Raw genomic sequence first — 12,180 nt, forward strand, 5'->3', positions numbered from 1 at the left:
AAAAGGCTGAAGAGACAGAAATATATACAATGTGGTATCCTGGGACAGAAGAGTAACATTCAGGAAAAACTGGGTAAAGGCTAGAGAGTCACTGTAACAAAATCCTCCCTTGTCTGTAGCTTTTCTCTCCATGGTTGTCATTGTTCATGGCCAGTCAGGAACCAAAACTATAAAGCTAAATAGTCCACAAAGACATAATTGTAATATAATTGTAAGCTGTGCCCTATTCAGAGTAGCTTAACAAAATCTTGAGCTGTAACTGTTCCATCCTACAGAAGATGTAAAAAATTTTGTTGTCCAGTTTATCTATGTTGTATTTGCTACCAGCCTGTCAGTCAGTTCGTAGTAGCCGTCTAGGTTATTAGGTCATCCATTTGATCTCACAGCGCTTGAGTTCAAATAATTCCTGTTTTATTTAATTACGTCTCCAGCATGCAAGAATGATGGTGCTGGTGACTCAGACATATCCAAATGAAGCTATGTCATTCTTTCAAAGAAAAGGTGAATATTTTCAGGCTTAAAAAGAAATGGAAAATATCATATGCTGCCATTTAGATTAAGAAAGAAGCTTCTATCCACAAGGTTGTAAAGAAAGAAAAGTTTGGGCTTGTTTTCTATTACAATAATAAAATGCCTGGAGTAGTAAAACTAAATAGAATAAAGGTTTGCTTTGACTCACAGTTTCAGAGTTTTCAGTCCATGAACTGGGTCCATGTTTTACCTCTGGTAAGGCAATGGCATATGTCATGCACAGTGGCTTGTGAGATGCACATAGCAGCAAATCTGCTCACCTCAAGATTCCCAGGAAGTAAAAGAGAAAAAAAAAGATCAGCACCCCAAACTTACCTTCCAAAAGCACTTTCTCAATGACCTGAAAATTCACCAGCAGGTAACATCTGAAAGGTTCCCACTGCTCTCTAATATTACCACACACTGGGGTCCAAGCCTTTTACATACAAGTTAACAAATGACATCCCAGATAAAAACTGTCACAGACTTCACCCTACAAAAGTTATGACCACACTGCATGAAATTGCTTAATAAGGTTGGACAGGAATACATGATGCAGTTCCGCACTGTCCGTGGTTGTAAGTCTTGGTCTTAGTACACAGCCTCTGGAGACAAGGGGAAGCACTGTTGTCTTGGGGAGGGTGATGTAAAAGATTAAATCTTGGTTTGGGCAAGTGTGCCATGGTTATATAAGGCACAATCATAGAGGCAGGTGACTGGCCTACGGTGACACTCAGCTACTAGAAAAGAGTTTTCTAATATGAGACTTACTCCAAGATTTTAAAAAGCATTTCAATGCAGAAGAAAGTCAGATCATTTCTCTCCTCTGGCATTTAGATTAAGAAAGAAGCTTATGTCTGGAGAGTGCCCTGACCACTGACTACACTCCCTAGCCCCTCTGATGTAACTGAGTGTGACAGCTCTCTGATGTCACTATTGTCCTGAAGGCCTTCTTCATACAGAGGACATGTTCTCAGCTTGGGCACTGCGCTGGTCATCCACTCCTACCATCTCTTCCTATAGATATGTGTGTTTAGTTTCTATAGATCGGATTCAAATGTCAACTTCTTAGTCAGATGGCTATGGCCACACACTTAAACCTGCAGCTTTCCCTTGATGTCTAATACTTCTTCCTGCTGTGACTTTTGTCTAGCCCTTGTTGTAGCCAGCTCACCACAGGCTACTTGCTTCTATTTTCCTGTGCCCCATTGCTAGAAGGTAAGCACCAAGAGGCAGATATTTGCCTACTGTTTATGACAATGTGCTCAATTCTTTCCAGTATATGGGAGGTGCTCATACTTTTTTTTCTCAGAATTAAAATGGCCGTTGTTGCTTATTCAACTTTGACTCTTTTACATCACATCAGAGATTTCTGTTGAAGCGTAAATTTGTTCAAGACTATGAAGGATTTAGCACAATTTTTACCATGTAAAACACTTAAGTTCTTTCTTTCTTTCTTCCTTCCTTCCTTCTCTTCCTTCCTTCCTTCTTCCTTCCTTCCTTCCTTTCCTTCCTTCCTTCCTTCCTTCCTTCCTTCCTTCCTTCCTTCCTTCCTTCCTTCCTTCTTTCTTTCTTTCTTTCTTTCTTTCTTTCTTTCTTTCTTTCTTTCTTTCTTTCTTTCTTTCTTTCTTCCTTTCCTTCTTTCCACTAGCAAATCCTCATTCCTAATGCTTGTGCTCTTACAAATTCGCTATCTCTTTGGCTGACAATACCACAAGTTAGCTACAGATTTTCCTAAATTAAGGCTGAGCGTAAAGAGATGCAACTTGTGAATAATGCTTAATATATACAAGTCCAACATATGTAAAACTCTGTGGTTTATGTCTGCTTTAATACAGGAAGAAGATGGAGAAGCACGAGTTTCAAGATCTTGTGGTTGATTTGCAGCAAGCCTAAAGTGACACTGACATTTTTCAAGTTGTCCCATGTCCTCAAAAACTCCAGAACTGAGTTTCAAAACACTGTCACCCACAGTGCCCACCCTGGTTTCTGGGAGTAGCTTTACTCATAGTTGAACACAAGGCTCTCTCATGTGAACTGATTTAAACTCTGACCTATGGCTGATATGAGTAGACAGGAAAACCATGTGTCACAGTGATACAAACAAAGCACACTATGCTCTGCATTCCTTTACTCTGAAATGACAATGGCACTGCGTGAACTGAGAAAGACTTGGTGTCTGTCGACATCTTTAGGAAAACAATCGCCTATCTGGAGTGACCATTCTCACCTGTCTTCTTGCTATTTCCAATAATAATTGTAAGTATGTTTGTTTTGAATATCTTTACTGTAAGAATGAAAAATAGATAAAAATATCATTTGTAATCATTACTAGGCACGAAATCATTATATTGCTTTTATTACTGCCACTATTATCACCTTACATAAATTACATACCAAAAACCAAAGCTAAGTGCTTACCAGGCTATGCTCTTGTTTCATAGGACAATGTTATGAAAGAGGTTCCAATTTTATTCTCAATCTTTAACTAATGAATCTGGAGTTGGGCATGAGTTAGTATGCCAGAAAGGAATGAGGAACTAATATTCAGAGTCCTCATCCCAGGGTAGACTCTCTCACTTCCTGTGTGTGCAGAGTCCGAAGTCTGAAGCCAGTACTCAGAGCACCGCTATTCATACATGTTAATTGGTACTAGGATTATATTTATTCCGTGTAGGTCACAAATCCTATTGTCCAGGCACACATGTCAAGTCTGATCAGAAAATCTGGAGCCTGGAATTGAATTTCCTCTGCTCTTTGCCCCCAACAGCTTGCAGGTTACAGCTAAACCTGAGTGTTATCCATCTCTGTGTTTGGACACCAGGGACATTTATTGGCCTCAAAGTTAAATGGCATAGGAGAAATTCACAGTAAAGCAGACTCTTTTGTCTTCTTTAGTCAGACTTGTGGCGACAAGTCACCTTGTACACCAAACAAGGTGAAGGTCTTTTTTTTTTTTTTTCTGGAATCTTCCTTAGTCAGAAAGCAAAGGACCCCAAGGTGGAAGAACAGATATATAGCTTGGGGAGTCCCCTGACCTTACCAAAACCAGACACTGAGAAACAAGGTAAATTAATTTGTCAACAGACATAAGGCATAAGCAGAATGATATAGGATAAACAAACATGGTTCCTGAGGTCCCAGCCCTACCCTGAGGAATAAAAATGTTAGTTCACAGCTAAAAGGGCTGGGTGATGGATGCATGGTCAGAGAGAGGCCTTTGCAGGGTCAAGAGTGAGTTACAGCAAGGGAGTCCTCTGTGTGCATTCAGCAGGGAAGATGATCATCCCAGAAACCTCAGACAGCTCCAGCCTACACTCATTCCACACATTGTGAATACTGATTTCACGCTGACTGATTTCAGCCTTGTAGGTCTGAAAGAAAGGACTCAAATGAAGAACTAGAGCCACAGAAGCCGTCAGGTCAGCACACCCCTGTGCTGTAAGGATGACAGACAGAAGATGAGACGAGCCCTCGTTGGTTCCTCGTACCTCTATTAAGGCTGATAATTTAAAAGCCACTAATCCACAAATCAACACAGGGTTGAAAAGGAATTATAAATACCAAGATGGTGTATCTTGGAAGCTCAGCTCCTGTCCCATAAAAAGCCGACTAAGGTTTAGATTAAATCACAGAGACAGACCTGCCTAATTTTGTAAACATGAACTCTGATAGCTCTCCTATGCTGCATCATTACATAGTCAATTGTTCCCAGTTCCTTTATTTAATCTATTCAATTTTGTGATTGGTTACTTTGCTTCTTATTAATTGTATCTAGGGATTTATTCATTTTTTTGTGAGGCATTATCTCACGTTGTAACCCAGGCTGGCTTTGAACTTTCAGTCCTCCTCCCTAAGTACAAGGATGCCAAGTGTATGACATTATGCACTGGTCCTTTATTTGAACTAATGTCTGCTGTTTTGCTAAAATCAAAGTATTGTTCAGCCTAGAATGCAAGGCTGAATCCAACGATATTGTCCTTTAGAAATGTGAGGTTTGATGAGGCGAGTATGACAAACATGCATAAGTGCATTATGTGCACAAGTACATAAAGTATAGAGAAGACTATAACAGTTGCAGAAGATCAGTGTTCATTCTGAAAAGCCAGAATCGATTCTTTCCTAGAAGGAAGGTAAAACCAAAAATAAAAAGCAATTATTACTGGGTTCAAATAATTTCCTGACAAGTATTTGAAAAATAAATATCTGCTGTGTTAAAGAATTTGGGCTTGTGAAAAGCTTTCTCTTATCTTCAAATATGAGCAGTTGCATATTCAAATCAATAACCCCTGCTAGGAACTTTCTTCTATAGTGCAAATGTGAACAACACAACGCTGAATTTTAACCTCCTTCATGGAAATTTAATTCCATTTTTCTTTTGTTCTCGGTTCTGTGGCTAATTTGAATTGTTGTGAGGTTTCGTCCTTTTCTCTGCTTAAGAGTGCTATCAATAGGTTATTGATTACTATATATATATATATATATATATATATATATGTTATCTATATGGGATCCCATTATTTTCATGTTAAAAATATGAAAATAGAAGCCTGGGCTGGGAACATAGACAGCTAAGATACACTGAGGTATAAGATAAATGGTATGCCTTATTCAGCAAATCATATAATCATCATTGTATGTGCATACATACGGAGAAAAACTTTTACATATATAACAAAGAAAAGCAATCCACCTATTAATATGGAAATAGCACATAATGGGCAGAAGAAATGAGGAAAGTTCCTTTTGACTCAAAACCTTTTTCTATATTTTCTGCCACATACACAATTCCTGTGAAAATTGGAAATACCAAATCTAAACTTAATTTCACCAACCAACCATCAGGATGACTCAGTGAAGTTACCTCAATCTATAAATTTTGTCTCCTGAGTTCTAATCTCTTTTCAAACATGAGCCACAATGAAGACTACCTTCATTTATACATGTACCCAAGTTTGTGCATATGCCTGTGAAGGCATTTATATCAAGAAAGTTTAAACTTTCATTGAGAATTACCACATAAACCAAATCCAATCTTGATTCTCTTCTCTTTTCCCTCCCTTTATAAATGCTTATCTACCACGCACTAAATAAATATCACAGATTTGATTCCCAAACAAAAACTCCTCTGAACCCTGTATCTACTGTGCTGTGTTTGGTTATGGCTGACATCTAAGTAAGGGTTGTAAGGTAGAATCCAAGCACATGAACTCAATCTGCCTTCAAATAAAGCAGTAAAAATACAGGTTTATAAGCTGATGGAGCCTTGGGCTCCAGGTATTACAAGAGGTCATTCATTGACATAGCCTGTGGACTAGGACATGCCACCCACAACTAAACCTTTACCTATAAAATCAAAGAATGAAAGCAACTACTGGAACCGCGGAACTTCCACAGGACAACTCAGAATGCCTGCCTAGCCCTTCAAAAATGGCAATGTCTTTATTAGCATGAAATATTCTATAGGAGACACCATAAGAAAGCACACTGGATTACAGCCATTTCTAACCTCTAGGACTTGTCAGGGCATAGGAAGATATTCCCATAGTGTTCTCATCTTCAAGAATATATGACTTGTATGTAGTACATAGAAGAAGAAGAAATGTGAAGTGAATGCATTGCAGAAACACTGCTTGCAGGAAAACATGCTGTCCAATCTATTGTGGAACTTGGAAGTATTTTCAATATTTCACAGACAAACCAGATTCCAGTGCTGTAAAATAATGTATTTAATTTAGTTCATTGGCTTTAAAAGATTAGGTAAGCTGCAACTGAAGACAGGGTTCCCTATTGTAGATGGTGAAGCCAAAGATGGAAACCCATTTTATTAAGTTGGAAAGTGTGAGAAGCCACATGTGCCATTGCAGGGTGGCGCTGGCTAACGCTGGCCACCAAGCATACATAGGCAGTAAAGTTTTCTTGCCAAGATGAGGTTTTGAGAATTAACCAGATGAGAGATAAGTTAACCAATCAGATGAGAGACAAGTTAATCAATCAGATGAGAGACAAGTTAACCAATCAGATGAGAGACAAGTTGACCAATCAGATGAGAGAGAAGTTAACCAATCAGATGTAGGCATGCAAATGAGGTGGTACGCAAAATCCATGCATAACCAATCCGGATGTGAGACACGCCTCTCCTAGGCTTATATAAGCAGCACCAGTTCTGGGCTTGGGGTCTCTTTGACTCTGCAATCAAGCTCTCCCAATAAACGTGTGCAGAAGGATCCTGTTGCAGCGTCGTTCTTGCTGGCCAGTCGGGCGCACACAAGAGGAAAGAACATTAAGTGGGGAACAAGGTATCATTCAAACCCATTCGTTTACTTGACAGAAATGTCATTAGCATTGTCTTGATGCAAAGACAACCGTCAATCCCCTTCATATAAACACATACTTTGCCATAGGACTATGCATCTTCTCCCACCAAAGAATAGATTCTTGATCCTTTCCATGTTGTAGAACATGGAATGGTTGTGACTGACTTGAAAAAAGAAAAAAAAAAGAAAAAGAAAAAGAAAAAAGTAGAATAGCATAGGATGAAATAGGATGGGACGGAACAGAACAGAACAGAACAGAACAGAAAATAAATAGAAATAATAGAATATTATAGACAATGTTATACTACACCTGAGCCGTGGCTTTCAAAGCCCTTGTTGTCTTATAGCCCTGACCAGCCTGCTAGATAATCATCAGGAAGTAATTATCTGCATCACTTCAGGTAGTCACCATCCCAGTATCAGATGCATGGGCAAGGCTATGTGAAAGTCATTAGCTAGCTACAAGTGAAAGAAAAAAAAATTCCCTCTGAGGTAACTCGAGGCACTTAGACCTCAGAACATAGTCCTGTGTGCTGTGTACAAAGACAAAGGTTTTTGCTTCAAGTCACAGAGTTTTGAGAAGTTTTATACACAGCAATGAACCCCTAGAAAGCCCCTGGGCTATGTAGAATAGAACAAGATGGAATACCTTGAAGAGCCTTTCCAACCCTAAAGTAATGATTTTTGGCAAACCCCAGGCCTTGTCACTCTTTTGAGTAAGAACAGTAATACGTGTGTATTTATGTCTGTATAAATTTTTAAATGAGCTAAAACCTAACTGTAAACACAGGCTGTAATACGTTCTCCCTGCAGGTCGCCACTGCAGAGACCACTGTTGTGAATTGCTTCAGATCTATGTTTCCACGATAATGCTGTGATCCTGCACCCAGGAAAGCACAGCTGGCATTTGCTTCTATTTCTCCTAGCTCCCAGGCTTGGAAACCACAACATCCTCAGGGAAATTTTGCCACTATGCAGAGGAATTCACCCCCTGTAATGCTGGATGCTGCTGAACTGTATCTCCACTTTAAAAGCATCAGTACATGTATGGAAGGCCTGAAGGGATCCTCAGGCTTGGGAAATGCAGGTCACTGTGGTCATACTATGACATTTAAAACCCCCTCTGAGCTCAATGTGATGTACATTCAAGCTCTGAGTGCTATCGTAGTATAATTAAAAGGTCCCTTAGGATGTTCTGCCACATAAGTGGAACCAGAAATCTGTCCTTTATATCTCTGTCACTCTTCCTGTCTCCTTTGAATCCAAGATTGACAAAATATTCCCCAAATGTATTCTTCTCTGTAGCAGCAAGCACAGAACTGCCATTGAAGACCAGAGATGAAGTTGATGTCTGTGAGCCCTCCGCTCTGTGTATAGCAGGACAGCTCTAGGGTAGCCCTAAGCATCCTTCTTCCTTGTTGAACTGCAGCACTCCTGACCTCTGTATGATCTTATCACCTTTAATATCTAGCATTGCCTTTTGTGGAATAAGCATTGAAATCAATTCCCTCCTAGATAAAAAAAAAAATCTGAGAGTGAGATGTTCTGCTGTCTTATATGAAGAAATATTTATCTTCCAATCAAAGATACAAGACAAAGAAACAGACATGATATATAAATAAACTTCCCAGTTTATATGAAATCAAACTCACTTATACATTTCTTATGTGTTCTTCAAAGCACAGGGTTCATGTAATGGACTGGTTTCTGGCTACCTCCTGCCACCACCTTGAAGGAACTTGTAAATCTGTCTCCTGTGGATGCCTGTGTGTTCAAAATGGCAGCTTTGCACAAAAGCTCACAAGCTAAATTCTTGAATAAAATGAGAAGTATGGAACTATGGAAAAACTATTTGCTCATTCACTCCACAGTTATGGGCTTGAATCACATATATGTGTGAGTTTTAGGGCTAAAGGTACTACAGAAAATTAAACTGTAGAAATGAGGGGAAGAAATACTTCTTCCATTCATGATCTGCCATTCTCTTCCTGAGAGAGAATATTGGGGCAATGCATATTTATGATATATCTGCAGATAGGAGCAGGAAATATTTCCTTAGCTTAATAAAACCAGTCTTAGTATATAAGTAAAAGTATTAATAGCAGTTATATTAAATAAATATAAAGTTACATGACAGTCAGAACTCTTAAGTAGCTATTTGATTTTTATTAACTAGAAATAAGACCTTGTTCTGTCTGCTGCTGCTGGATCATTTATGTGATCATCACAATGAACACACGGGGGCAATTTTAATGTCACAGCTGTACTATACATATGAAACTGGGACAGTAAAGGTAGATACATTTCCTACCTGAACTTTCTTCATAAATGGGCCCCAGGCAGCTCACCTCCATACCTCACCCTTCACGTTGTAATGACCATAGACTACTGGTCCCTTTCTAACTGCATGTGACCTAAATATTGTGGGGAAATGGGACAGTAGGAGAAATTTTATTATTCCTATTGGTCATACTGGAAAGGATTTGGGAGGGGAGAATTTGATTATCTTATTGCAAGCTGTGATAGAGTTTACACATTGTAGTGAAAAGTTAACAACTGCTTTTCATGTCTAGAACCAGGGATTCCTTTTTATAAAGGATCAAATGAGCATTAAATGAGCACTTTTTACAGCCCTAAAGTTGAGGGAGAGCAAAAGAGAAATAAAGTGAGTGCCAATTCTCTCTGTCTAGGCTGGAGCAAAAGAGGAGCCTCATTAGCTCAGGGGTTGGGGGTAGTAGAAAAGTAGCAAGGGGGCAGGCTCTTTCTCCACTCTCCAGTTAATTTCTTACTGGTCTTTGCCTCCACTCACATCAGCTGAGGAGTGCCTTCATCAAGGTGGCAAACACTGTACCCTGGAATGCTGAGAAAAGATAAGAGAGTGTAATTTCCCAAGATCTCCTTTGGCCATGCTGAGAATCCATGGAGATCATCAATCTAGATGTCCTATTGAAAGGGCTCAAAAGTGATGTAAAAAGAATTGACCTGACACAACTAAACATCACAAACATGCCTGATGGCCTGTCAGCTCAGGTTTTTTTCCCCCAGAATATCATGTAAACTAAGATCACTCTGAAAGCATGGCCAGACAGTTTAAACAGGGTTAGCATGTGATACAAATCCCTTGACATCTCTTGCTTGCTAAATAAGTGACTGTTGCTTTACAGTTTATTGCTACAGCCTTACTGTAATCTGTGTACTGTGTGCCCCTACTTTTTCAGAGTACCCAACATGCAATGAACCCTTGATTCTTCCCTTTTTCCCCTTGATTCTTTCTTGTTCTCTTCCAAATTGTCCCACAAAGCCAAAATCCTACGACTCTCTTCCCCAAACCCTTCTTACTGAGGTAAGATCTCCATTCATTTACCTGGAGTGTGTTCTTATAGGTTTTAATTGAAAGATGTCATGGGTAAAAAGAGAAGAGCAGAACTGGAGCGACTATTGAAGTTTACCACCCATTGCTGCTTAGCTTGCCCAGGATGGTGTTAGTGGAAGCAAAAGGGAATTGATTGTCTTTTTTGTTGTTTTTTCTTTTTTCTTTTTTCTTTTTTTTATTATTAGGTATTTTCCTCGTTTACATTTTCAATGCTATCCCAAAGGTCCCCTATACCCACCCCCCCAATCTCCTACCCACCCACTCCCCCTTTTTGGCCCTGGTGTTCCCCTATACTGGGGCATATAAAGTTTGCAAGTGAGAAGCAACAGGTTAGCAGATCAAACCAGCAGTCTCCTTTCACAAACAGCCAAGCCCGAAGTGACAATCCAGAAGGATTTACACCAATCATAGATCTGTGGACAACTCCCAACAGTGAAATGCCAAAAGCACCCAGTAGATGGGAAACATTAATCCATGAGCCATTAAGGCTAAAGGATCCTTAATCCTTGGAGCCTGGAGCCTTATGTTTTGCTGTAAGTCACATGTGTCCCCCTTATTTCTTAGTGTCCTCACTGTGCAGGATAAAAGGAAGTAACAGGCAAGACGAGTTTTAGAAACATATGGCAATACTTATGGGAAAGATTTGAGGTTTCAGCATTGATTAAGTATTATACAATATTATATTAAAATGAATTCTGTCCCTCTCAAACTAGCCATGTATATCAGTAAAAGGCCATCCTTGGCAAAATTTAAAGGGAACGATTTCTCTGCACACCAGAGTTACATGAGACAAGTGTGACCTTACATGTATTCATTGCAACAGTTGGGATTATTTCAAGACATGTTGTAAGGTGTCATCCACAAAGCTAGCTGTCACGTTTTCCCCATCTCTGACCTGGAAGTCACAATTGGAGAATGGTGAACATTTTCTCCATCTGCCCGATTAGAAACACTCATTTCAAATGCTGGGGCTTGCCCTAATTAGCAGCATTATCTCTATTTTATTTTTTTCAAAGGAAATTACTTTATAAATACCTCACAGGCTATTGTGAGAATCAAATTAGAGAGCAGATGTGAAAGTATTTTGAAAAGTTCAAAATGTTATAGGGATATAAAGTTATCTGACATGCCGCTACGATAATAACAATTTAAGCATGCTAATAGGCATTGCTTTCTCATTAGCGAGGCAGAGCCTTGGTGGAAATAATGTGAAATCCAGTCAGCGCTCAAATGTTCAAATTCTAGCTCTGCCACTACCTAACTGGTGTGACCTCAACAAGATCCTCACCCACTCTACCCCTTCATGTTCTCATTAGTAAAGAGAAAACCCGAAGGGGGAAACGAGAGGCTTGCCGAAGCCTTCAGAACTCTAAATAAAACTTCTTGCTGGCAGAATTTCCTCCTATGTTTTTCTTCCTCAAAGAATTCAGAGAAGAGCATAGAAAAGGATACCTAGGCTCCACAGATGCTGGTTATGCATAGCCCTGTAGATGTGTGCGTTTGAAACAGTAAAAAAAAAAAAAACAATACTTATATTTAATTTTATAGTAACCATTTTTGATGTTAACAGTCATTAGAGATGGTTCTTTGGGCCCTTAATTCTACTACACCTGATCCTCCTTAGGCCTCCCCGCTCAACCCTCCTGTGTTTCTCTCTGTTCTCCCATCATCTCCATCTCACTGTTGTCATTGTTGCCAGCCACACAAAAGGAATCATTACTGGAATCCTATCTGCTGTGAATAGGAGTTGAACTAGCCTCGCTAAAGCAATATATAGACTACTCACAAGACCCTTGCATGGCAGATTTACTTCCCATATGTTCTCAGACTGAGACCCATCATCTGAGGTTAAACACATTGTCCAAACTCACAATATGAAATGGAGGTAAAAGTATACCTCACACTTATGCCTCATAACACAGTCCTGGTTTCTCAATGCCATAATGCCTTCTGATCGCCACTGGAAGTGTGTATTGTAAT

The 12,180-nt window shown here is 39.5% G+C and overlaps 1 long non-coding RNA gene across 1 annotated transcript; it reads left to right on the top strand.

Moving 5' to 3' along the window:
- Positions 1-1,490: 1,490 nt before the first annotated feature.
- Positions 1,491-8,669, top strand: 4933433F19Rik (RIKEN cDNA 4933433F19 gene). Its single transcript, NR_045856.1, has 4 exons — positions 1,491-1,728; positions 2,349-2,769; positions 7,641-7,910; positions 8,513-8,669. It is a non-coding gene; the product is annotated as an RIKEN cDNA 4933433F19 gene (long non-coding RNA).
- The last annotated feature ends 3,511 nt before the right edge of the window (positions 8,670-12,180 follow it).

Source organism: Mus musculus, chromosome 8 (genome assembly GCF_000001635.26).
Source record: "Mus musculus strain C57BL/6J chromosome 8, GRCm38.p6 C57BL/6J".
NCBI classification, from domain to species: domain Eukaryota; kingdom Metazoa; phylum Chordata; class Mammalia; order Rodentia; family Muridae; genus Mus; species Mus musculus.